This window comes from Crinia signifera, chromosome 19 (genome assembly GCF_055691185.1).
Source record: "Crinia signifera chromosome 19, ASM5569118v1, whole genome shotgun sequence".
In the NCBI taxonomy this organism is placed as follows: domain Eukaryota; kingdom Metazoa; phylum Chordata; class Amphibia; order Anura; family Myobatrachidae; genus Crinia; species Crinia signifera.
Window position 1 is genome coordinate 99,700,379 of NC_139226.1, and position 25,487 is coordinate 99,725,865.

The 25,487-nt window shown below is 42.1% G+C and overlaps 1 pseudogene; it reads left to right on the top strand.

Moving 5' to 3' along the window:
• The window catches only part of LOC146041599 (piRNA biogenesis protein EXD1-like), a 99,190-nt pseudogene extending 73,988 nt beyond the window's left edge, over nucleotides 1-25,202 (top strand).
• The last annotated feature ends 285 nt before the right edge of the window (nucleotides 25,203-25,487 follow it).

Consider the following 25,487-nt stretch of genomic DNA (forward strand, 5'->3'; position numbering starts at 1 on the left):
ATTTGCAGAGACTAGGGATCCTTTGACATTGGGCTGCAGACGCATAGTTTCCTACCCTCCTGCATTCTGCAGGAGACTCACTGAAATAGGAGCAATCTCCCTGTCTCCCTGAAGAGTCTATACAATCTCCCTGATTTCTCCTAACCCACCTTATGCAGCTACCTTTTTTGGGGAAAAAGAAATCAAAGATATATACAATCATATGGGATTTCCAGATGGAATTTATTACATAGACATAACATTTATTATCTCGCATGTTGTGCTGAGAGAAAAGAAACTAAATATCACAGCAAATATTTGCAAACAGATAATCCAATATTGCAGGCAGCGATGTTATTATCAATACGTGCTGCATTACCCAAAGTATATAGTTACTAATGTTATCTAGAAATATTTAGCAACAAGCATTTAAGCACATATATGCCCATATACGGAACTAGCCACGCCCTTCAGGTGGAGCATGACACACCCCCTTGTTGGGGAGCTGTGCAAAATTCTACTGCCAACCATAATCTCCCTGAAACTAGTTTTCGAAAGTAGAAAAGTATGTGTAAAGGTAAATATTTTGCTCAAATTATGACCAGTATCCCGTTTTATTTGCTAGATACATCAAGATCCAGTATATTATAGTTAGTGGCAATAGCAAATGTGTTTGTTTTATATACATACACTATATGGACAAAGGTATTTTCCCACTCATGTTAATTATTGAATTCAAGACAGAGGGGGTTTGCAGGTGGACTATGCACTCATTGCTGCTAACATATATTCCTTTTATAATTAATTTATGGGGTTGTTAGCATACATTTGGCCAAAGATATGTACCTGCCCACCATGTTAAGGTCACCTCTTTAGAGCAGGTCCCTAGCACTATGGGGTTCATGCAGGGCACCCCCAAACCAGTCCAATAAAACCACCCAAGGGCATCACATAAATAAAATATAGCTGTGAAGTGTACCCCAGGCATGAACCCCATAGAGGTTTGGGTATATTTTGGCTGAAATTCATCATGTTGAAGTTGATCACATCAACTATGAAGACAAGTAAACTTTATTGAAATATTGACAATTCGCCCTTGTTGGGCTAGTGGTGACTTGCCCTATATGGTAGGTCCAATGGCTCCAGCTGTATTTTCCATTGATATCGATGATGTCATGATGACTTTTAGCAGATCTATTACAAGCCATGTACACACGCTTAGATTTGCTTTAGATTTGATGTTAGATTCGATTTTCTATTAGATCTGGCATTAGATCATCCCATTCGATTTGGCTTTGGATCTGTACTTTTGCATTCGATTCGATTTTGATTTCACAATGTAGGCACAATGTACTCATTCGATTTACTGGATCGAATTCGAGATTTCCTTGGCGGCACAGTAGATTTTTCTATTCGAATTTGAGAAAATGGGAGCACGCATCGAATTGAATGCAATTGAATCAAAAGTGTCCTAAAAACCATTCGACGGTGGATTCGATTGTGCTTCTATAAGCAAAATCGAATCGGAAAAAGGGAAAAATCCAAGCATGTGTACACAGCTATAGAGCTTGCAGAGTAATATCTATCCCTAACCTCTAAACCTCACTAGGGTATAACCCTATCCCTCCACTTCTGTAGACTAACCCTAACCCCCATCTGCCCAAGGCTTAGGCTTTTGGGAGGGAAGGGTTCACATATTGACATTGTGAATATGTCAACATTTTTCAGATGCAGACAATCAATGTGGACATCATAATTATCTGGAAAGGTATATAGGGGTAGATGTATGAAGCAGTGATAAGGGAGGAGAAGTGGCCCATGGCAACTAATTAGCAATGAAGTACCATCTACAGTTTGCATAATATAAATATTATATAGAGCAGCTGATTGGTTGCCATGGGCACTTCTCCTCTGGCTCACTTCTCCTCCCTTATTACTGCTTCATACATCTACCCCCTAGTGCTTAATATACTATTTTGCTGCAAATGGACAAAGATGAGAAGTACAATACCCGTATAGATTTCTGTGCCTGTCACATATTTCAAAGAATCTGAAAACTAAGTGAGGATAATCTCATTTTCTCTTTGTCATGTTACAAAGGGAGCTGAAAAGATGTACTAAATAAGACATTTGGCACCTGTTTATGCTCAGACAGTTGTGGGTTTAAAATAAAAAAAAAAAAGTCAAAAGATTGTCAGTGAAGAAGAATAGATTATTTGCCTGTATGCTGTGACAGCAGGCTGTGACTTAACGGAGTGCTAAACAAAAAACATAAGTTGTCTAATAGGAAAGCAACTAATAGCAATGAAAAAGTATGTAAAAGTGTATGGCTTAGCAGAATGGCATATACTTAACATACCATGATATTTGTAGGGGAAGAAATGTAATCTTCAATAACACCTTGCAGTGGTAAGGGTGTATAGTAGTGGCAGAACTACCATTGGTGTTGCAGTGCACTGGGGCCCCTGAGGATTAAGAGGCCCACTGCTGCCCTTGTCAAACTCTTCCTGTCACCCACTATTTTTCACTATCACACTCTGTGTCCTCCTGCCTCTCTCCGTCACCCTCTGCCATGTTGCATATTGTGAAATTGGGTTGGGGTGGAGGACGGGCCCCAAATGACAGTACATTTTTGCACCTGGACCCACAACCCACAAGTTCTGCCACTGGTGTATAGGTAAAAATCTACTTTAGGCAGGACTATCTGTCATGGACAATATGTTCATTAGTGTTTGAATTAGAGATGACATCCATGCCCAAAAAACTGTTGGAATCCGAGAGAATCCGACTTGGGTTTTTCTGCCATGATTGAGTTCCAAAATCGGGCATTAACATGACATACTGTACAAGGACTGTGACTCCACAGACCATACCCCAATGTGTTCACATAATATATAAGTACTGCTACTCTGCAGTGAGCAGGGATTTTCCAAAAAAGTGAAGTAAATAAATAATTCAATTAAACTGTAGTTTAATATATACAATTTAGTGTGTGCTCATCGCTATGGAACTGAATGTCAGTCAAGGAAAGAGCAGGAGAAGCAATCAAATATTAGTGCTGCAGCTACTGCCAGTCATGATATTACAACATCTACTTAATGTGGTTTAGGGGGCAGAAGGGTAAGGAAAGGACACCTGAAATTGAAATATTTCACAATGTTAATAACAGTACACTACATAGTAACATATGTAGTAACATAGCTATTAAGGTTGAACAAAGACGTTAGTCCATCAAGTACAACTTATTTGACTTGTAACTACTAACTTAAGTAAGTCATATCTATAAAATTATCTTAGTGGCCAAAAATGTTTTCCGTTTTGATTTAAATTCATTAACAGTAGTTGCTGTAACCACCCCCACTGGCAATGAGTTCCAGAATTTTACTGCTCTAATGGTGAAGAATCCTCTTCCTAATTCAGTATGAAATTTATTTTCCTTGAGCCTCAGTACATCATCTCCCAGTTCCATAGGATTCCCAGTAAAAACATATTCAGCCTGGTTAACCTATATTTGTAGTCTAGTGATTTGAGACCTTTTACTAGCTTAGTCGCCCTTCTCTGTACCTGTTCCATTTCCTTTTTAAGGTGCAGTGCACAGAACTGAACACAGTATTCCAAGTGTGGTCTCACCAATGCCTTGTAAAGAGGCACTATCACATTGACATCCCTTGAATCCATTCCCCTTTTAATGCATGCCAGCATCCTGTTTGTGTTTGCTGTTGCACTTGAGCAGTGTGCAATATTAACCAATTTTTCAACTATGATGACCCCAAGTCCTTCTCTACAGCAGAGTTTCCTATAATAACTCTAATAACCTATAAGTAGCTTGTTCATTTTTGTTCTCATAATGAATTACTTTACATTTGTCAACGTTAAACTGCATTTACCACCTTTCCAGTTTAATTAAGTCACTTTGTAGTGTATCCACAGCCTCTCCTGAGTTAATTTCCTTACTCAATTTTGTGTCATCCACAAATATTTTAATTTTACTCACTGTGTCACTTCCTATATCTTTAATGAATATATTAAACAAGGTGGGTCCCAATATTGAACCTTGCAGGACTCCACTTTGGACCTTACCCCAGTTGGAATGTATGCCATTTACCACCACTCTCTGTCCCCGATTGTGCAACCAGTTTTTAATCCAATGACAAATTTTATCTCCTAACCCTCAATTACCTAGTTTTATTGATACCCTTTTATGAGGCACCATGTCAAAAGCTTTAGCGATATCAATAAGTATTGCATCAACAGATTTCCCTAAGTCCTATCTCTTATTATTTCATCTAATATTTCCCCACAATGAATGTAAGGCTGAACTGTCCATAATTTCCAGGGTTAGTTTTACTACCTTTCTTCCATATTGGTACTATGTTAGCTATGTGCCAGTCTAACTGTCAGACTGTCCCCGAGTGTATTGATTCCTCGAATATCAGATAAAATGGTAGTGGTATGACAGAACTCAATTATTTTAGTATTCTAGGGTGTATTTCATCTGGGCCTGGAGATTTGTTACTATTTAGGTTCTGTAATCTATTTTTGACTATTTCATCACTCAAACATACAGTTTGTGAGCAATCAAGAGCTGAGCATTTAATCTGTGGGAGGTCTTCTGAAGATTCTTCCCTTGTAAATACCGAAGCAAAAAATTCATTGAATCTGCTTTTTCTTTTCCTTCTATTACCAGGGTACCCTGCTTATTTTTTAGTGAGCCAATATTTTCCTTCCCTAAACATTACCGGTTTATGTAACTGTAGAATTTTTGGGAATTAGATTTGCTATATGTGGCTAATTTAGGTTCAGTCTCTAATTTACATTTCTTATTACATTCTTTATATGCAGCAAATGATTTGGGTGTCCCATGTGGTTTAAACACTTTTAATGGCCCTCTTTTTTTAGCTGTTTCGAATTTGACTTTTCTGTTAAGCCACATTGGTTTACTTTTGCCATTTGTTCTTTTATTTACCCAAGGAATGAATTTATCAGTGCCCTACAGCAGTATTTGTTTTTAACCCCTTCCCGACATTTGACGTATATATACGTCATGGCCGGGATGTACTTCCCGACACATGACGTATATATACGTCATGACTTTAAACTGTCACCGCGTCTAGGGACGCGGTGACAGAGGGACGATGTCTGCTGTCCCTGACAGCAGACATGTCCCAGCATGCCCGGGGGGGCGGCGATGCCTCCCCCCCGTCGGCGATCGCTGCGATTGGCTGTTCAATGTGAACAGCCAATCGCAGCATTTTCCTGTGTTACCGGCGAATCAGACGCTCGGTAACACAGGGATCAATCACCGCCGGGTGTGAGGGGGCGTGAGGGGGTCACCGGTGATGACCACACCTCACCCCACCTCACCCCACCTGCCCCCAAGGCTGTGATTGGTCCGACGGACCAATCACAGCCATGGCGCGTGATTTAAACTAACGGTGACTGCGCTGCAGACGCCATTCCGGTCTGGAATTGCGTGCAGAGCGGTCACCGTGCCATTCTGTCGTGATATACTGACCTGATCCTTGCCTGATACTTACCTGATCACCGCTGGTAGCGTGCTGCCAGCAGCTGGATGCTTCCTGGATCTTGTGACTTTCTGTGTGCTGCTGCTGCAATGTCATAGAGTGAGAGATAGTGAGAGATAGTGAGAGATAGTTAGAGATAGTGAGAGATAGTGAGAGATAGTGATAGAGAGTGCTATATTTTGTGTCTGCTGCCCCCCCTTTTGTGCTGATCAGTATATCTGTGCTGATAAGCAACTTTTTCGGGGTGCAGGTTTTTTTTTTTATATATATATATATACCTGTCAGTTGCACCAAAGGTTGTGCTGCCTGTGCAACTGACTGCTGCCCCCCCTTTTGTGCTGATCAGTATAAATTAACTGATCAGCAACTTTTTGGGGGTGCAGGTTTTTTTTTTTATATATACCCTGTCAGGTTGCACCCACAGTTTTGTGCCTGCTGCCTCTCACTGCTTGGAGAGTGCAGTGGGGTTTTGTTTTTACACCCACGTTGCTTTTGTGGGTGTCCTGTGGCCGCTGAGCGCTGATCAGTGACGTACATTACTGAACAGCATTTTTGGCACAGGGTTGATATAATTTTTTTTCTGCAGTTTTTTTAAATTGTTTTTTTTTTGGAGAGTGCTGTGGTTTATTTTTTTCAAATTGTTTTTACACCCACGTTGCTTTTGTGGGTGTCCTGTGGCCGCTGAGCGCTGATCAGTGACGTACATCACTGAACAGCATTTTTGGCACAGGGTTGATATAATTTTTTTTCTGCAGTTTTTTTAAGATGTTTTTTTTTGGAGAGTGTTGTGGTTTATTTTTTTTAAATTGTTTTTACACCCACGTTGCTTTTGTGGGTGTCCTGTGGCTGCTGAGCGCTGATCAGTGACGTACATCACTGAGCATTTTTGGCACAGGGTTGATATAATTTTTTTTCTGCAGTTTTTAAAAAAAATTTTTTTTTGGAGAGTGCTGTGGTTTATTTTTTTTTTAAATTGTTTTTACACCCACGTTGCTTTTGTGGGTGTCCTGTGGCCGCTGAGCGCTGATCAGTGACGTACATCACTGAACAGCATTTTTGGCACAGGGTTGATATAATTTTTTTTTTTTTTATTGGGATCAAATTCCTGTATAAAGTATTTTTTTTTCTGCACTACATACACACTACACACTACATACCCCCCGTGTTGAAATAAAGTTTGTACCCCCCCTACACTATACACGTGTTGAAACATTACACTTACAGAAACACAAAAATAAAAATGGCATCCCAAATGTCATCCCAAATGTCATCCCAGTCATCCAGAAGAATGTATTCAGCGGAGGAGGCATATGCCATGCTTGCCTCTGACTCTGACACAGCCAGTGATGCAAGCGGGGAATTTGAAGGATTCGTCTTAACCTCATCTTCCTCCTCTAGTGATGAGGGACCCCCTCAAAGACGCCCCCGTAGAGCAGCTGAGACCCCCCCCAAATGATTGATCCCGTATGGACCCCACCACCAGACAATTTTGAGCCCCAGGTTCCTGAGTTTTTGGCCATCCCAGGAATCCAATTTGATTCAACAGGTCTCAGAGAAATTGACTTTTTCAAATTATTTTTCTCTGATGATTTTATAAATTTAATGGTGGACCAAAGTAATTTATATGCCTAGCAGTTTATTGCTCAAAACCCCACGTCATTATTTGCTAGGTGGACCCCTGTAGATGCAGTAGAGATGATGACGTTTTGGGGTCTGGTGTTACATATGGGCATAGTAAAAAAGCCAGAAATTAGGCAATATTGGAGTACAGATGTTCTGTACAGCACCCCACTCCACCGTATGGCCATGGCTCGGACTCGTTTTGAGACAATCCTTAAATTTTTACATTACACCGATAATGCACAGTGCCCACCCAGAGATGATCCCACCTTTGACCGGCTATTCAAAGTCAGGCCGGTCATTGATCATTTCAGTGCCAAATTTGCAGAGATGTACATCCCTGAAAAATGTATTTGTATCGACGAGTCCCTCATACATTTTAAAGGAAGGGTTAAATTCCGCCAGTACCTTCCCAGTAAGAGGGCAAGGTATGGCATAAAAATGTATAAACTGTGTGAAAGCACCTCAGGGTACACCCACAGGTTTAGGGTATATGAAGGGAAGGATTCAAGAATTGAACCGCCAGAATGCCCCCCCTCCCTCGTAGGTGTTAGTGGAAAAATTGTCTGGGATTTAGTGCACCCCTTCCTGGATAAAGGTTATCACCTCTATGTGGATAACTTTTACACTAGCATCCCCCTGTTTAAGGCCCTTGGTTCAAGAGGTACAGCAGCTTGCGGTACTGTGCGCAAGAACCAAAGAGGCCTCCCAAAAACGCACATTGCCCAAGTACTGAGAAGGGGTGAAAGCAGGGCACAATCCACCGAAAATATGTTGTTGGTCAAATATAAGGACAAGAGGGATGTCCTTATACTGACAACAATTCATGGAGACAGTACCACCTCCGTCCCTGTATGAGGTACCAGTACCCACACCTCAAAACCTAATTGTATCCTAGATTACAATAGGTACATGGGCGGAGTGGATCTTTCAGATCAGGTACTGAAGCCGTACAGTGCCCTGCGGAAAACAAAAATCTGGTACAAGAAGCTGGCCGTGTATATCATCCAGATGGCACTGTATAACGCTTACGTGCTATTCCGTTCTACCAGCCAGAGGGGGACATTTATGCACTTTCAAGAGGAAGTCATAAAGGGCCTAATATTTGGGAACCAGCAGGCAGAGGGCCCCAGTACTTCTAGTACTGGCCCCCGTATTGTACCAGGGCAGCATTTTCCTAACGAAATCCCCTCCACTGCAAAAAAGGGCAGGACACAAAAAAGGTGCAAAGTTTGCTATAAAAAGGGAATAAGAAAGGATACTATTTTCCACTGTGAAACTTGCCCCGACAAACCCGGCCTATGTATAAAGGAGTGTTTTAAAATATACTACACATCTATGGATTATTAGGTTCATCATTTCACCGTGCTTCGGGGGTCTTGCTAATGCCACATAGCACCCACCATTCATTCCACCAGAATCTGAGCTGCAAAATCCAAAAATCACTCCTTCCCTTCTGAGTCCATGCACCCAACTGGTATTTTTTGGTCACATATGAGGCATTGCCATACTCGGGAGAAATTGGGGCACAGATTTTGGGGTGCTTTTTCTCCTTCATACCTTATGAAAATGAAAAATTTTGAGCCAGAACTGCATTTTTGAGTAAAAAAATGTAATTTTTCATTTGCACAGCCCAGTTGTATCAAAATTGGTGAAACCCCTGGGGGTTTGAAATGTACACTATACCCCTAGATGAATTCCCTGAGGGGTGTAGTTTGCAAAATGGGGTCACTTGTGGGGGGGTTCCACTGTATTGGTGCTTTGGGGGTCTTGCTAATGCGACATAGCACCCACCAACATTCCACCAGAATCTGTGCTGCAAAATCCAAATATCACTCCTTCCCTTCTGAGTCCTGCCATTTTTTGGTCACACATGAGGCATTGCCGTACTCGGGAGAAATTGGGGCACAGATTTTGGGGTGCTTTTTCTCCTTCATACCTTATGAAAATGAAAAATTTTGAGCCAGAACTGCATTTTTGTGTAAAAAAATGTAATTTTTCATTTGCACAGCCCAGTTGTATCAAAATTGGTGAAACCCCTGGGGGTTTGAAATGTACACTATACCCCTAGATGAATTCCCTGAGGGGTGTAGTTTGCAAAATGGGGTCACTTGTGGGGGGGTTCCACTGTATTGGTGCTTCGGGGGTCTTGCTAATGCGACATAGCACCCACCAACATTCCACCAGAATCTGTGCTGCAAAATCCAAATGTCACTCCTTCCCTTCTGAGTCCTGACATGCACCCAAATGGTATTTTTTGGTCACATGTGAGGCATTGCCGTACTCGGGAGAAATTGGGGCACAGATTTTGGGGTGCTTTGTCTCCTTCATTCCTTGTGAAAATGAAAAATTTTGAGCCAGAACTGCATTTTTGTGTAAAAAATTTAATTTTTCATTTTCACTGCCCAGTTGTACCACAATTGGTGAAACCCCTGGGGGTTTGAAATGTACACTATACCCCTAGCTGAATTCCCTGAGGGGTGTAGTTTGCAAAATGGGGTCACTTGTGGGGGGGTTCCACTGTATTGGTGCTTCGGGGGTCTTGCTAATGCGACATAGCACCCACCAACATTCCACCAGAATCTGTGCTGCAAAATCCAAATATCACTCCTTCCCTTCTGAGTCCTGCCATGCACCCAAATGGTATTTTTTGGTCACATGTGAGGCATTGCCGTACTCGGGAGAAATTGGGGCACAGATTTTGGGGTGCTTTGTCTCCTTCATTCCTTGTGAAAATGAAAAATTTTGAGCCAGAACTGCATTTTTGTGTAAAAAATTTAATTTTTCATTTTCACTGCCCAGTTGTACCACAATTGGTGAAACCCCTGGGGGTTTGAAATGTACACTATACCCCTACTTGAATTCCCTGTGGGGTGTAGTTTGCAAAATGGGGTCACTTGTGGGGGGTTCCACTGTATTGGTGCTTCGGGGGTCTTGCTAATGCGACATAGCACCCACCAACATTCCACCAGAATCTGTGCTGCAAAATCCAAATATCACTCCTTCCCTTCTGAGTCCTGCCATGCACCCAAATGGTATTTTTTGGTCACATGTGAGGCATTGCCGTACTCGGGAGAAATTGGGGCACAGATTTTGGGGTGCTTTGTCTCCTTCATTCCTTGTGAAAATGAAAAATTTTGAGCCAGAACTGCATTTTTGTGTAAAAAATGTAATTTTTCATTTTCACAGCCCAGTTGTACCACAATTGGTGAAACCCCTGGGGGTTTGAAATGTACACTATACCCCTAGATGAATTCCCTGAGGGGTGTAGTTTGCAAAATGGGGTCACTTGTGGGGGGGTTCCTAACTTTTAGCATCTTATGGTGCCTAGAAACCTACATGGTGCCTAAAAAATAATCTCATAAAAAGGAGGCTCCAAAATCAAGTAGGTGCTCCTTCTATTATGAAGCCTGTGGTTTGGTCAACGTGCACACTAGGGCCACATATAGGATATTTATGAAAACAAAAGAATTGGGGGAATCAATTTCTAGTCACATTTCTCTAGTAAAATCTACTGTGTTCCTTAGAAAAATGTATTAAAATTGAAAATCTGCAAAAAAAATGAAATTTTGAAATTTCACCTACACTTTGTTTTAATTCCTGTGAAACACCTAAAGGGTTAACAAACTTTCAAAATGCTGTTTTAAATATTGTGAGGGGTGCAGTTTTTGAAATGGCATCATTTATGGGGGTGTCTCACATACAAGTCCCTCAAAGTCACATCAGAACTGAACTGGTCCCTAAAAAAATCAGTGTTTAAAATTTTCTTGAAAATTTGAGAATTTGCTATTCATATTTTAAGCCTCCTAGTGTCCAAAAAAATTAAAAGGAGGTTGAAATAATGATGGCAACATAAAGTAGACATATGGTCTTTGTTAGTTATTAACTATTTTGAGTGGTATGATTATTTGTCTCACAAGCAGAAAATTTAACATTTTGAAAATTGCTAAATTTTCCATTTTTTTACGACATTTTGGTATTTTTCACAAAAAACACAGTACAACTGTATCGACCCAAATTTACCACTAACTTGAAGTACAATGTGTCACGAGAAAAAAAATCTCAAAATCACTGGGATAAGTAAAAGCAAAAAAAAGTTATCCCCACTTAAGTGATACATGTCAGATTTGAAAAAAAGGGCTCTGTCAGGAAGGCAAAAACAGGCTGCGGCGGGAAGGGGTTAAAGTTTGCCATCTTTTAGTAGCATCCATACCTCTAAATAATTATTTCTAGTTTATATCCTTTAAAGACTCCTCAAACTTACCAAATTGCTTTTCTGAAATTTAAGGACCAAGTTGCTCCAATCGAATTATCTTTGTTAAAAATTAAATCAAATATGATCATATTGTGATCACTGTTCCCCAATGTCTCCCTTATGGTTATGCTAGTAAGAATGTCCCCATTGTGGCTTATCAAGTTATCCAGGATATTGTTATTTCTGGTTGGACTTTCAGTAAATTTATACAAATAGTGGTCATTTAGGGCATCCAATAAAACATTTCCTTTAGCGGTACTATGTGACCTATCTTTCCAATTTATTTCTGGGTAGTTAAAGTCACCAATAATAATAATGTTCCCTAAGCTGGCTGCTTTTCCTACCTGTAGCAAGGGGTCTTTTTTCTCCTCCGTATTTATGTTGGGTGGTTTATAACATTTTTCTACTATACGTTTTTTAGCCCCTTTAATATTACCTGTGATTTCTACCTATACCAATTCTACTGACTCCATTTTGCTCTCGTATATGTTTTCCCTTATGTATGGTTTTAAGAATGGTTTAATAATATAAACATACCTCCTTCCCCTCCCCCCTCTACCTAATCTATTTTTTTAAACAGACTATAACCTTCTATTTTAGCCTCCTATTCATGTGATTCGTCCCACCAAGGTAACACCTATGAGATCAAAATCTTCCTCCAAAACTAGGATCTCTAGTTCCCCCATTTTAACAGTTAAACTCCTAGCATTCAGATAAAGGCATTTCAGATCTCGTTTTTTCTTTGCCCTTGTTGTGTTACCTGTTACAGTTTCAGAAGGTTCCTGAAACGATAAATCAGTATCATGGACAATATTTCTACTTGGCTGTGTGTCTCATACACCTTTACTATACCTTATTCCCTTCTTCCTCCCTTCCCCTTGCTTCCTCCACAATGTACAGTAGCTGTGTTTGCCATCTATTCTACACTCACTTATTTGTTTAAGGTTTCTTAATATACCCTCCCCCACCCGCCTAGTTTAAAATATACTCAAGCCTTTCCACCATTCTACCCCTGAGCACGTCTGCCCCCCCCACCATTATGGTGTAATCCGTTGAAGCAAAAGAGATGGCACATAATTGAGAGGTCTGCCCAGTTTTTTAGGAACTCATATCCTTTCCTCCTGCACCAATCTTTGAGCCACACGTTAACCTCCCAAATCTCCCTCTGTCTCTCTGGACTAGCTTGTGGACAGGCAATATTTAGGAGATTATTAGCTTAGATGTCCTCACCTAAGTTTATTGCCTAGATCCCTAAAGCCTTTTTTGAGGACATCCCATCTACCATTGACTTTGTCATTGGTGCCAACATGCACCAAGACCGCTGGGTCTCCCCCAGCCCCTCACAAAAAATCTGTCCACATGGTCCGAGTTATGACATATCTGAGCACCCAGGAGACAACAGACTGTATGCCTATCATGGTCCCGGTAACAGCTTGGCCTATCAACTTTCCTAATAATCAAATCCCCTAACACCACTATCTGCCTTGGGCCCTTCCTCTCTGATTTACCCTCCATGCCAGAGGGGGTTTTCCTATGGTTGATAGAGGAACCATTCCCTGCCAGCTACCCCAGCTCCTAACTCCCAACCATAGTCTCTTCATCCATTTGGGTGTATCTACTAGGATTTGGTGGCTCAGAGCTGGCCTGCCACTTTTTCTGTCGTCTATTCCTTCTAGAAACCCCTAACTGTTAACCAGCTACCGATCCTCTCTTCCGCGCTTGACTGAACCTCCGACGCCCCCTGTGCCCCATCTTCCTCTAATGCAGCGATGGAAAGCTGCACAACTCTGCTCATGGTTAGATACTGTATCTCTGTCAGTGCTGCAATGTGATACTCTAGATCCTTGTCCATTGGCTTCCAGAGCAATCCCCTGCATGCATCTGGTACAAACATACTCGCCTTTGAACCCAATGTCCATTGGTGAATACATCTTACAAGATTCACACTGGTGGAGATTCCCAACCTTGTTCCCACTCATTTTTTCCTAGATGGAGAAACTGCTACTAAATCACGCCACTCAGTATTAAATACCAGTACAATAGTATTTCAGAACAGTAATTAACAGTAATCAAAGGAAAAGATACTTAACTGTACTGCAGTCAGTCTGACCCCCCTAACAGTGTCCGGCCATGCTCTTTGGTGCAAGATTGCATGTCCATCTTTATGTGAAGATTGATATTGTGCACTGTGTTGACCCTTTAACAGGTCAGGTAACTGGGCCTCTAGCAAGAAGAAAAGAACAACAAACAACAAAACAGTGAAGACCCATGCTTCTTGTTACAACCTGGTTTAACCTATTCCTGGATTTAACTCCTTCATGGATATAACTCCACACTTAAACAATAGCACTTTAACCAATGTCAGTTGAATTCACAAGCTCAGTAAATTTGCTTGCCTCCTGCTGTTTTATACTGCTGAGACTAATTAGCTACACACCTGATCAGTTAACCACACCCACACTCCCTGCCTCCTCCTCCACTTTCTCCCTCCTAAAGGGTACAGGTGTCTGACCTTAAAAAAATGTGCCAAAAAGAACATTAAGAATCAACCTGTGTGTTCAGATTTAGAAATCTCTAAGGAGAGTCTGACTTTTCATATAATTTTTTCGTAAAGAAGCCTCTTTTGCCTCCTACCATTTCAGCACCATCTGCACATATGGGGAGCAGTCCAAGTAAAGATGGTGATTAGGCCATAATAGAAATTAAAGATGCTTGTTTGGAAGTGGAAAATAATGAGGGGGTGTGTGTATGCTGCTATGATCTGATGTTGAGTACGAGGATGATGATTGACGATATTTGTAAAAATTAGCTATCAGTGGCTGCAGTCCTTTCCCATGATAGAAAGAAAGTGACTGTGTTGCCTGGGAATAAGACAAAAAAGCCACCTTTTGTGAGTGGAGTTATGTTAACCCAAATCCTGGCAATGTTTGTGATGGCATCTGCTTCATTCATTAGTCCAAAGTTTATAGAGGTAGGGAGGGAAATTAACCATTAAAGATCATGAAATGGATTTTTTGGTTTCAAAGATTTTTATTTCTCTTTTGTCATTTTTAAACAACAGTTGAAACTGCGACAGGTTACATACAGAGATTGCGAACAGATAGTATATGGGTTAGGGATCGTCTCCCATGACTTTTGATCATGTTAACATTTATTATAACATTTAAGGCAGTGTCACAATGATTATTAAGATGTGTAGTGATCCTTGGAGAAGTCTAGAACTTAAGCTTAAGCTTGCAACTGAACCGTTATTCCAACAGTATTACCACCTGTAGAACATTTCTGAATAACTTTGATAACTATACAACATACAAGACAGGATACATCGAGGAAGGGGTAAGAGGAAAATTGTAGTTGCGGGGGGGGGGGGGAATAGTCTTTCCAGAAGGGGGGGGGGAATCATGAATGTTATGGGGGCATTGAGAGGTTCAAGATGTTCTGTTTTTCCTTTGGGTGGTCATTCTCTTATGAAAGAGGAGAATTTGAAATAGTCTATCTTGTAGTTCATTCAGAGTTGGTGCTGTTCTTACTGTCCAATGGGTCAGAATTAGTTTCTTAGCCATTGTGAACTTTATTGTGAGGAAGGGTATGGTAGCAGAGACTGGAGGGGGAATAGACCACTTTTTAAAATGAATACATGCTAGAGGATCCAGAGGGAAGTCTGCCGAACATATTTTATTAATATATGCCATTAAATTTCAGGATCTTAGAGCAAGACCAGAAACAGTGGAAGTATTTGCATTACTCATTCTGCACTTCAAACACTCTCCAGTCGCCTCTGCGGCCATATGTCTATCCTGTGCAGGTGCAATATATAATCTATGTAAAGATTTAAAGTGCACTTCTTGCATGTAAACTGAATGTAGAATTTTCATAGTTTGTGTGAAATTACTAAAGAGAACGTCCTGATCAGTAACATCTGGAATGTCTGATGACCAGGACTGGATTAAGGAGGCTAGTGGAGGGAGGTTGTTATAGGTAAGGAGTAAATCATATATAAAGCTGGTTTTAAATTTGATGTTGGCTAGGACAGTGAATATATGAAGGAGAGGGGCTGGTTCAGTGGGGTTGGTTATGTTTAGGATTAGTGGTGACGCATAATGTCTCGCCTGTAAGTACATATAAAAATGTGCATTAGGGATGTCATATGTGTCCTTTATTGTAGAGAAAGGGATTATCACTCCTGGGTCGAAGAGTTTAGTGGCAAGATCTAAACCCTTTAGTTTCCATCCCTGAAAGCAAGAGTTGGATAGTGATAGTGCGAATGCGGGGTTACCCCTCAGGGGGATAAAAGGTGTTATGGTAGAATCACTTTTTATCTTTTTGTTTATGGAAATCAACGCATTATATGTGCCCTGGAATAATATATGAGTCAATACTTGGGTAGGAATCTTGCGAAGTGGTGTGTGAAGAAGAGCACTAGGGGATAAAGGGTGGAAAATTGCCTTGTATAGTAAGTTGTCCGTGTATATGGACGTGTTATGAAACCAGTCATTAATAAATTTAAATTGTACTGACCAGGAGTAAAATTGAAAATTTGGGAGTCTCAGTCCACCATCCGCCTGTCCCCTCATCAGTTTAGATATGTTCATTCTTGTTTTTTTTCCACTCCATAGGAATTTAGACATGAGTTTGTTGAGAAGGAGGAAGTCTGAGTTGGGAAGGATGCATAGCAGTAGTTGAAGACAATAAAATATTTTAGGAAATATGATACTTTTCAACACCGAAGCTCTCCCCAATAATGATAGTGGAAGTTTATTCCATCACTCTAGTTGGGATGTGATTTTAGTTAATATTGGAGTAAAGTTAGATTTGTAGATACGGTGTGGGTCTTTGGTAATGGAGATTCCCAGATATTTAGTGTGTTGTATTGTAAATTGGGCCATACTGGGATGATTGAGAAACATTGCTGATGGGGAGGATATGGGGAGGATCTCAGATTTAGTGACATTGATTTTATAACCGGATTTGGGACCATATGTTTCTATTATTCCCATTATTGCAGGGATTGATGATAGTGGATTTGAGATAAAGAGAAGCATATCGTCTGCAAATAGGGCCAATTTCAGTTCTATGTTTCTAATGGATATACCAGTAAAATTAGGGGAGGATCTTAAAGCTTTGGCTAGGGGTTCTATGGCTATGGCAAAAAGCAAGGGGGACAAGGGACACCTTGTCAGGCAATCCAAGGGGGTCAGGCAATCCAACCACTCTGACATTATTACGTCTGGAGCGGTTCTCCATGTCATCTAATTTGTTCCAAATGTGTAAATTGTCCTTTTGGAGCCTAATAGTGTCACGCTGGACCAGATGCATAACATGGGATAACACTCCTATTTTGTTTTCGTTGTCTGTGACCCTCATATTAAGGTGCTGCAGCTGCAGTGTAATGTCGGCTACTACTTTATTTAATAAGGGTGTCATGGCTGCGTTTATTGCAGTGACAATGTCACTATATGTAACTGGAGTGGAGTCACTAGTTGTAGCCTGTGGTACCTGAGATTCTGGTAGCTTTAAGACTGGGTTGAGGGGAGCTGAGTCCGGTCCGGGTGCCATCTTGGATTCGGCTGGGCGCTTGTCATTTCTCTGCTGTAGCATTTTCAAGGTACCCGGCGGAGATAGAAATTTCTCCATTGTCAGGAGCAGCATCTCTGGAAGGAATGGCGGTGATTTGGAGGGCTGTGAGAAAGCCCTATCTGCGGGTGGGTGAGTCCGTGTGTGGAGCAGTGTCTAGCATGCTGCTGCCCGCATATAGCCAGAAGCGGAAGTCCCTCATGAAATGTATTTTAAAAGATTATTAAATAATTAGCACTCCTCATTTGTGATCATAGTAGTACTTCCAAAAAACTTATTTTGTGGGGGCCCAAACAAACCAAGCACTTCAGCCACAAAAGTGTTAGTCCCTGTCACTGAAGTGCTTGGTTTGTTAAACTGTGCAATATCCAACATAAATTTTGGTGGGAGGGCCTAAGCCCAGTTCCATCTTGCACAACTTTTCTTTTCATTATGGGCTGCATCTTTGGAGGCATATTGGTTTATTTTGCATAGACAAACATAAGTAATTTGTAAGTGTGAACAAAAATATAATAGAAAAGGGAGCACACTAAATAAACATAGAAACATAGAATTTGACGGCAGATAAGAACCACTTGGCCCATCTTAGTTTTTTGTAAGGATATCAATATGCTTATCCCAAGCATGTTTAAATTGTACTACTGTATTTGCATCTACCACCTCTGTTGGGAGGCTATTCCACTTATCTACTACTCTTTCTGTGAAAAAATTCTTCCTCACATTTCCCCTGAATCTTCCTCCCTTTAGTTTCAGTGCATGTCCTCGTGTTCTGTTGCTCCTCTTCCTGTGAAGAATGTCTCCCACCTGTACTTTGTTAAAGCCCTTGATATATTTGAAAGTTTCTATCATGTCCCCCCTTTCCCTTCTCTGCTCTAAAGTATACATATTAAGATCTTTTAGTCTTTCCTGGTACGTTTTGTGATGTAGGCCATGCACCATTTTAGTTGCTCTTCTTTGTACAGTCTCTAATGTATTTATATCCTTCTGGAGATATGGCCTCCAGAACTGAACACAATACTCTAGATCTATACTTATTTTAATTTATTAAAGAAAATAAAAAGACACATTTTAAAACAATTAATTTAAGAAAAGGCACACTTTAGAAAAATATAATAATAACAATATTGCATATAAAATAAAATTACAATTAAATATCACACCCAAGATCATTCCAAATTCTTATGTTATTCTATATACTGTCTTCAGTGCTCTTACCCACTTATCCACTACACAGGATACAAGAGTTTTGAATTAACTTTTAAGTGGGTGTGATATAAAATTGGAATTTTATTTTATATGCAATATTGTTATTACCGTATTTGCCGGCGTATAAGACGACTGGGCGTATAAGACGACCCCCCAAGATTTCCACTCAAAATGTAGAGTTTGTTATATACTCGCCCTATAAGACTACCCCCTCTTCCACACACCAAATAAAACGTACCGTGCGATACTGGATGGGATATAGCAAGTAGCCAGTCTGTGTATCCTGGAGGGAATACTGCTGGGCTGTCAATCACAGGGGGCGTTCGGAGGACCTAGTGTCCCTCAGGCAGGGGTGCTAGAACTGGAGGCAGAGGGTTAGGCTGGAGGGGTTCCCCGACTACCGGCATAATCTGCTGCTGTTAACTGGAGTGCCTGTCCCTGATCCCCATTTGCTGTGGTGCGTGGTCGAGTGGGTGGGAGCTGTACCTGTGGGGAGCCTCTCCCCCTGAGTGCCATGGCTCCGGTCTCCACGTGTGCTGCGGCGGGTGGCGGGTCCCTTGTGCTGCTGTCCCCGGCGCCTCTGTCTGCTCTGGCCTCGGCTACACTGTGTGGCCTCCCTTTTCAGCGGCTGTGCTGCGTCGGTGTGGGAAACGGTCATCACGGCACTGGTGCGGCACCCTCTCTCTGGCTACACGTGATTTCCATGCACGGTGCACGCTCCTTCCTCCTCTCTTCCACTGCCCGCCTCTTCCTCCCGGCGCCAGCCAATCCTGTGGCTTGCTCTTCTTCCTGTCACTCAGGAATGCTGCAGCGGCTCCCCTCCATTAACCCTGCACAGCCTGGCCTGATCCCAACTGAAGTGTACCCGGCGTATAAGACGACCCCCCCACTTGGAGGCATGTTTTTCAGGGGAAAAAAGTCGTCTTATACGCCGAAAAATACGGTATTCTAAAGTGTGTATTTTCTTAAATGAATTGTTTTAAATAGCATTTTTATTTTCTTTAATTAATTAAAATAAGTATAGATCTCTTTAGTGCACTCTTTTCTATTGTATTTTTGTTCATGCTGGTTCTAATTATTTGGAAGCAGCACATTAATTAATTGATTCTGTGGTAATTTATTATATTGAGCCTGATATACCTGAGGTATATAGTGTTTAATTTGTAATTAAAAAATATGTCTTGCGTGTTCATTTTAAAAATCACTTGTATTTTATGTTATTTCTTTCACATACAGAACAGTCTTACAAATTAAAATTTGAATCAAACAATCAAACATATTTAGTAATATGTAATTATTATTATTATCAGTCTCTAGCCCTGATTCAGACCCGTTCATATGGGTCAAAATTTGACCCCGTTTTTTATGGTGGGGGGTCTGTGCATGTGCACAATAACAGGAGGACCGTGGGCGGGCAGGGGTGACTGCAAGGAACGCCCATCATTTTATGGGCGTCCTCATAAAATGCTGGGCATTCCCCTGGGAACGTTAGTGACCATCGAATTATTTCTCTCCTGGGCACCCCTTTGCGAGGGGATGTGTTCATGTACACATCCCCTCACATGCTAGCCAGGGGATTCGGGTAGTGTGTGCGTGTGTGGGGGGGTGGTCGGCACTTAAAGATGGAGTGCCTCTGATGCAGCTCCAGGGCTCGCCAGAATGCCCCCGCTAATTAGGTCTAGCAGAGAGGTGCTCCATCTAAATGGGACACGTGAGTGCCTCACATGCACGCATGTCCCAGTCACATGATGGGGAGGAGAAACCCTGCCCATTTCCACTTCAGGGAAACGGGCAGCGTTAGGGGGGGAGTGGGGAGGTGGTGGGGATGGACAGGGACCGGTGACGGGAGGCGGCTGAGAGCTCCATCAGAGTGGAGAATGGCAACAGCCGCGGGCTGAATGAGTGGCGCTACATCTGTGCCTGTTTGCTGGGCTGCGAGTATATGCAGCCTAGTGAACAGGTTTGAATAAGGCCTTTTCTACCTAGTAGACCATAATGGGGAGGACAGAGAAAGGGTGTCTTTGGTTGGTGCACCAAAAGAGAATTTAATAATAAAACATGACTTTTATTGGTTTCATTAAAATAGTTGCGAAGGTATAAAAAAAACACATAGGACAACATTGAGTGATTTAAAAAGGATATAATATATCCTCACCTAGTGGGACCCCACTTCACACTGTCCCTGAATAAAAGCATGGTGGTTGAAATTTAAGAGTGGAAAAGTTATGTCTGGTATTGACAGTTTTACAGTGTGTATGCTTATCCAGGATGTAACAATTATCAGATACAATGTATATATTCCTGGGGCTCACTATGCAGTTGCGATAAGCGCCTGAACACGGGTGTGATCCCGTTTCAGCGCTACCGCTGGCTGGCTGGAGCCACTAGTTCCACAGCCTGTATGCTGACCGCAGAGCTGTGTCTTAGGTGTGCCGTTGTGCACTACCGCATAATAATTTTTTAATTTCTGTGCGACTGGCACAGCTCTCCCCAATCTCATTACCTAGTAGACCATACAGCTGCAAAGCTGCCAATGCCACAATCTATTTTTTTCTTTTATTGTTGACATAATAATACATCAAAGTGGGGCGATTCAACACTATGAGTTGTCATTAGCTAAATAAGTAAAAACTAACTGCTTTTTTATTGCACAACTTGTGTGTGTTGAGTTCATCAATATGAAAAAGTTTGGTCATACAGTTGCCTACAACAATCAATCATGTAATCCATCAACTAAGCAATAATTTTTACATTTTTTTATTTATTTTTTGCTGCAAGCCCCTCACCTCACTGTCAATTACAGCAGAGTCAACAGCCGTGCTGTGTCGAGGTACTTGGAAGGGGTGTGGCTAATGCACGGAACAGTAAATACTTTGTTTAAAGTCACTGTGCAGTTGGGCCAGGTGAGGGGGGACGGGCCAGGTGACAAACAGGGTGCGGCAGAGATGTAGCGGCAGCCAGGTGAACAACCCTAAGCTGCTGGTCCAGAATTAACCAAGTAGAGGACTCTCAATTCTGCTAAAGATACAATTATGTCTGATACCCCATTCTCACTGAAGGCAAATTCCCAGGTCTAGCATGTCGATCCGGAAATTTGCCTTTTAACACAGGTTTTTTCACCCGTGTTTGAGATCCGGGTATGCAGACACGGGTTGACCCATTCTCACTGCATAAAAACCCATGTTAAAAGGCAAATTACTGGATCGTAATGAATGTCTTCACCCGGGAATTTGCCTTGCAGTGAGAACGGGGGTCCGTCCCTGCAGTCCCTGGCATTTTAATGCTGGGTAAAAGCCGTGTATTTCTCACTCACAGTGAGAACACGGTATACAGCCCTGTACAGTGACATTTTTTTTAATTGACATTTCACGTGATTACAAAGTCTAATTATTATTTACATGACACATACAGTATAGTGATAATTTATGATTATTGCAGTATGTGTTTGCTGTTTAATAATTTGATTTATTTAGCAACATTTTGCTGTTAGAAATGCTTTATCAGAATCTTGCCAACTTCTCCACTCAGACACGCTAGACCAGGCATAGTTACCTAGAGCCCTCTGTGTTTAGCAGACATTTGCCGCTTAGTAAACATGATAAATGAGGGGCTTTTTAAGAAGTGCTTAAAAAAGTTATTCCCTCTTTACATGGTCTCTATTTCACTGAGAACCCCAGCAGCCTTTACTGTATATACAATTACTTGTGAATCCCAGAGTGTTAAGGACCTGCTCGAAAGTGGTGACCTACACATTGGTGGAAAGGCTCAAATAGTGTGCCAAATATATGCTAACATCCTCTTATCTCATTATTAAATATAAAAAAAGGTAATATGGTACTTGTGAGTTATCTGGGCGCCCGATTTCAAAATCGGGTCGGATCGGGACATCGCATCGCATCGCATGCGACCATCGGATGCGATGCGATGCGATGACCCGATTTTTCCATAGGAATCAATGTTAAAATGGACTGAGTCCATTTTAACATGGAATTCAATGGGAAAAAGGGGTCCTTTTCATACCCCTACTATCCAAGTGGGCATGGAGTTGGATATAAACCTGTGGCGAGCGTAGCGAGCCACCGAGCCCGAAGCGTGGCGAGCGTAGCGAGCCCCGCGAGGGGACACGGAATACCGTCCCCTCGCGGGGCTCGCTTCGCTCGCCACGCTTCGGGCTCGGTGGCTCGCTACGCTCGCCACAGGTTTATATCCAACTCCATGCCCACTTGGATAGTAGGGGTATGAAAAGGACCCCTTTTTCCATAGGAATCATTTTAACATTGATTCCTATGGAAAAATCGGGTCATCGCATCCGATGGTCGCATGCGATGCGATGCGATGCGATATCGCATCGCATCGCATCTGATTGTATGCCTTAACTTAAGGCATACAATCAAAAAATCGGGCGCCCGGATAACTCACAAGTACCGGTAATATATATTATGTCAATAGTAATGATTGTATCATGCACCTGCTTGTTTTTGTGGTTAATAAGCATTAAGGGCCAGATGTAACAAGCTTCAAAAAGTGATAAAATAGAGAGTGATAAATAGCCAGCCAATCAGCTCCTAACTGTCTTTACACAGGTTGTGTTTGAAAACTGACTGGTAGGAGCTGATTGGCTGGTGGTTTAACACTCTCCACTTTAGTACTTTTCGATGCTTGATACATCTGGTCCATATATTATCACATATTGAATAGGGATGTCTGTAACTCAGGCACTGTTTTGGATCCGGATCTGTTCAAATACACCACCATTTTTGTGTTTTGTAATTCGTGTTTTGGGTTCTGATTTTTTTTTTTAAAGCATAAAAATTGCTAAAATCGCAGAATTTGGATTTTTTTTTTGCTCCTACGCTATTACTGACCTTAATGTCATTAATTTCCACTCATTTCCAGTCTATTCTGAACACCTGGAACCTCACAATATTGTTTTTAGGGCAAAAGGTTGCACCAAGGTAGCTGGATAACTATGCTAAGCCACAAAAGTGTGTGGCACAAACATGTGGCTCATGTAGGAGTGGTACTGCAGTGTCAGACAGGATGGCTGTTTGAAAAACTAGGCCCCAAAAGCACATAATGGCATAAATGCCATTATGTTGTGTAAATAGGACATGCACACTTTAACAAACCAATCATTTCAGCGACAGGGTCTGCCACACGACTGTGGCTGAAATGATTGGTTTGTTTGGGTCCCACAAAAAAAGAAGCAAGTCACCTCTACCTGTACAAACTGGCTCTATAGAGTCAAGATGTCATCTTTATCCTCATCCAATTCATTTTGATGAACATCATCTTCTCCACTTTTTGCGGAAGCAACCTTCTACACTGCTCACTGACCAGGTTCCCTGCTGCACTAAAAAAAATTTCAGAATACACACTGGAGGGGGGACAACTCAGGTAAAATAAATCCAGTTTGACTTTGTTCAGGGGCTTCCAAACTGCATTTTTAGTCCTGCCAGTACAGGTAAGGACTGTCTGACATGTCTACTTGGATGCTGTCACCAAAGTAATCCTCCATCACAGTGATGGGAGGGTCCAGCATCACAACCACCAACACCCTGTGACTCTCCTAGGGGATTTGTGATAAAATGTCTTTAGGAGGGTGCGGTTGTTTGCTGTTTCTGTCGGCGGTGTGTGCTGTGCTTGGTCCTGTGCACGTAATACACATTTAGCATCGACGTAGTAACTGATACCAGGTCCCTAACAAAGGTCATTGGGAAAAATATCAAATTTACAACCACCAATGGATGCTTTCAGGGCGTGCCAATGAGTATTGATGTGAGCTGTACAAATGTAGCAGGATTCATCTTTGCAGGTGATGGCATCGCCATCGCCATCCCCTGCCCCGCTGCCATCTGTATGCCGGAAGAGGACGCATGCGCACGAGGTGCGCGCGCGTCCCCTTCCGACGGTGCTGCCCTCGGTCGCCCGGTGCCCACACCGGGCGACCGCACCCCCCGCAGTGCCCTCGGGTCCCCCCTGCCCCCTCGAGCGGGAGGCGGACAGTATTGCGTCTGCCTCGCCAGCCCGCCGCCCGGATACGAGGACGCACGCGCGTCTCAGTCAGATGGAGCGCCATGTTGCTGGCGGATCGCCAGCAGCATGCTGCTGGCGGTTCGCCAGCAAAGATAAAACCGGCCCCATCTGTACAATCACTTTAAGAAAAGTTATGGATTTAGCAACTGGGAAAGAAGTGCCTGGAACAAAAATCCTCTTTGAGCATACCATTCTGAAATTGGAACCAAGAAGAATAGTCTGGTCCTTCAAGTCAAGAGCCAGAAAATACAGCTAATGAAAGTGATAAAACCTTATCACAAGAGAGCGTTGAAGATGCTGGGAAACCTGCCGGGGAAATGAGAAAGCCTGATCTACCTGCACCGCATGGGATACATGACCGTATCCTACAGGCCATTAAACGTGTAGTTAAGGATGAAGATGCAGACTATGTTGTGATAGACCAGTTTCAGACTATGCTTGGTCCCGCAATTCCACATCTACAGAGCCAGAAAGTCCTGAGCTTTGGTGTAGTGGGACTGAACTTGTGTTGCCATGGAAAGTTGTGCTGGCTGCAGGTCGCTATTTTTTTGATGTCCTCCTCTTGGGGCCTGTAGTTTTCAGAAACGGGCTACAAATTGTGCTTGAAGACAAAAGCATTCTAAATGTGGTCCATGACTGTTGCTGGCTGGGGAATGTCTTGTCCCACCAATATGGGGTGGTTCTTAGCAATGTCTTTGATACACAGGTAGGAGATGTACAGTATACTGTACCTGTTCTTCATGAAAACCGGCGGCTTCCTTCCTAATCGTACGTGTTCACTTCAGGAATGTTTGACTCAACATCTCAACATGCCATCTTCACAAGTTTCATTCCTGACTTACAAGCAAACTTTAACAATGAATAACCCCAATATATGGCATGATCGTCCAATGTCTACACATTTGCAACTTTCTGTTTTCCAGCAAGTTAGGCGAGAGGAAGCAATACACAAATACATTGTCAATGGCCAAGGGTTTCTTACCCGGGTGAAAAAGACAAACCAATGAATGCAATGAGGAATCTAGCTTTGACTCTCTGCAGTGGGATTGCTCAGCTCTGTGATTATTACTAACCGTCTCGCAATACATTGCCGAAGCAAGAAATGGAGAGCAAACAGTTGTATGCAATTAAAGACGAGTCCACTTATCTAATGTTACATATCATTGACCTTCAGCAGTGGTATAACTGGGCTCTGTGATTGTTACCAACAGTCTCGCAGTACATAACCGAAGCAAGAAGTGGAGTGCAAACAGTTGTATGCAATTAAAGACGAGTTCACTTATCTTACATAT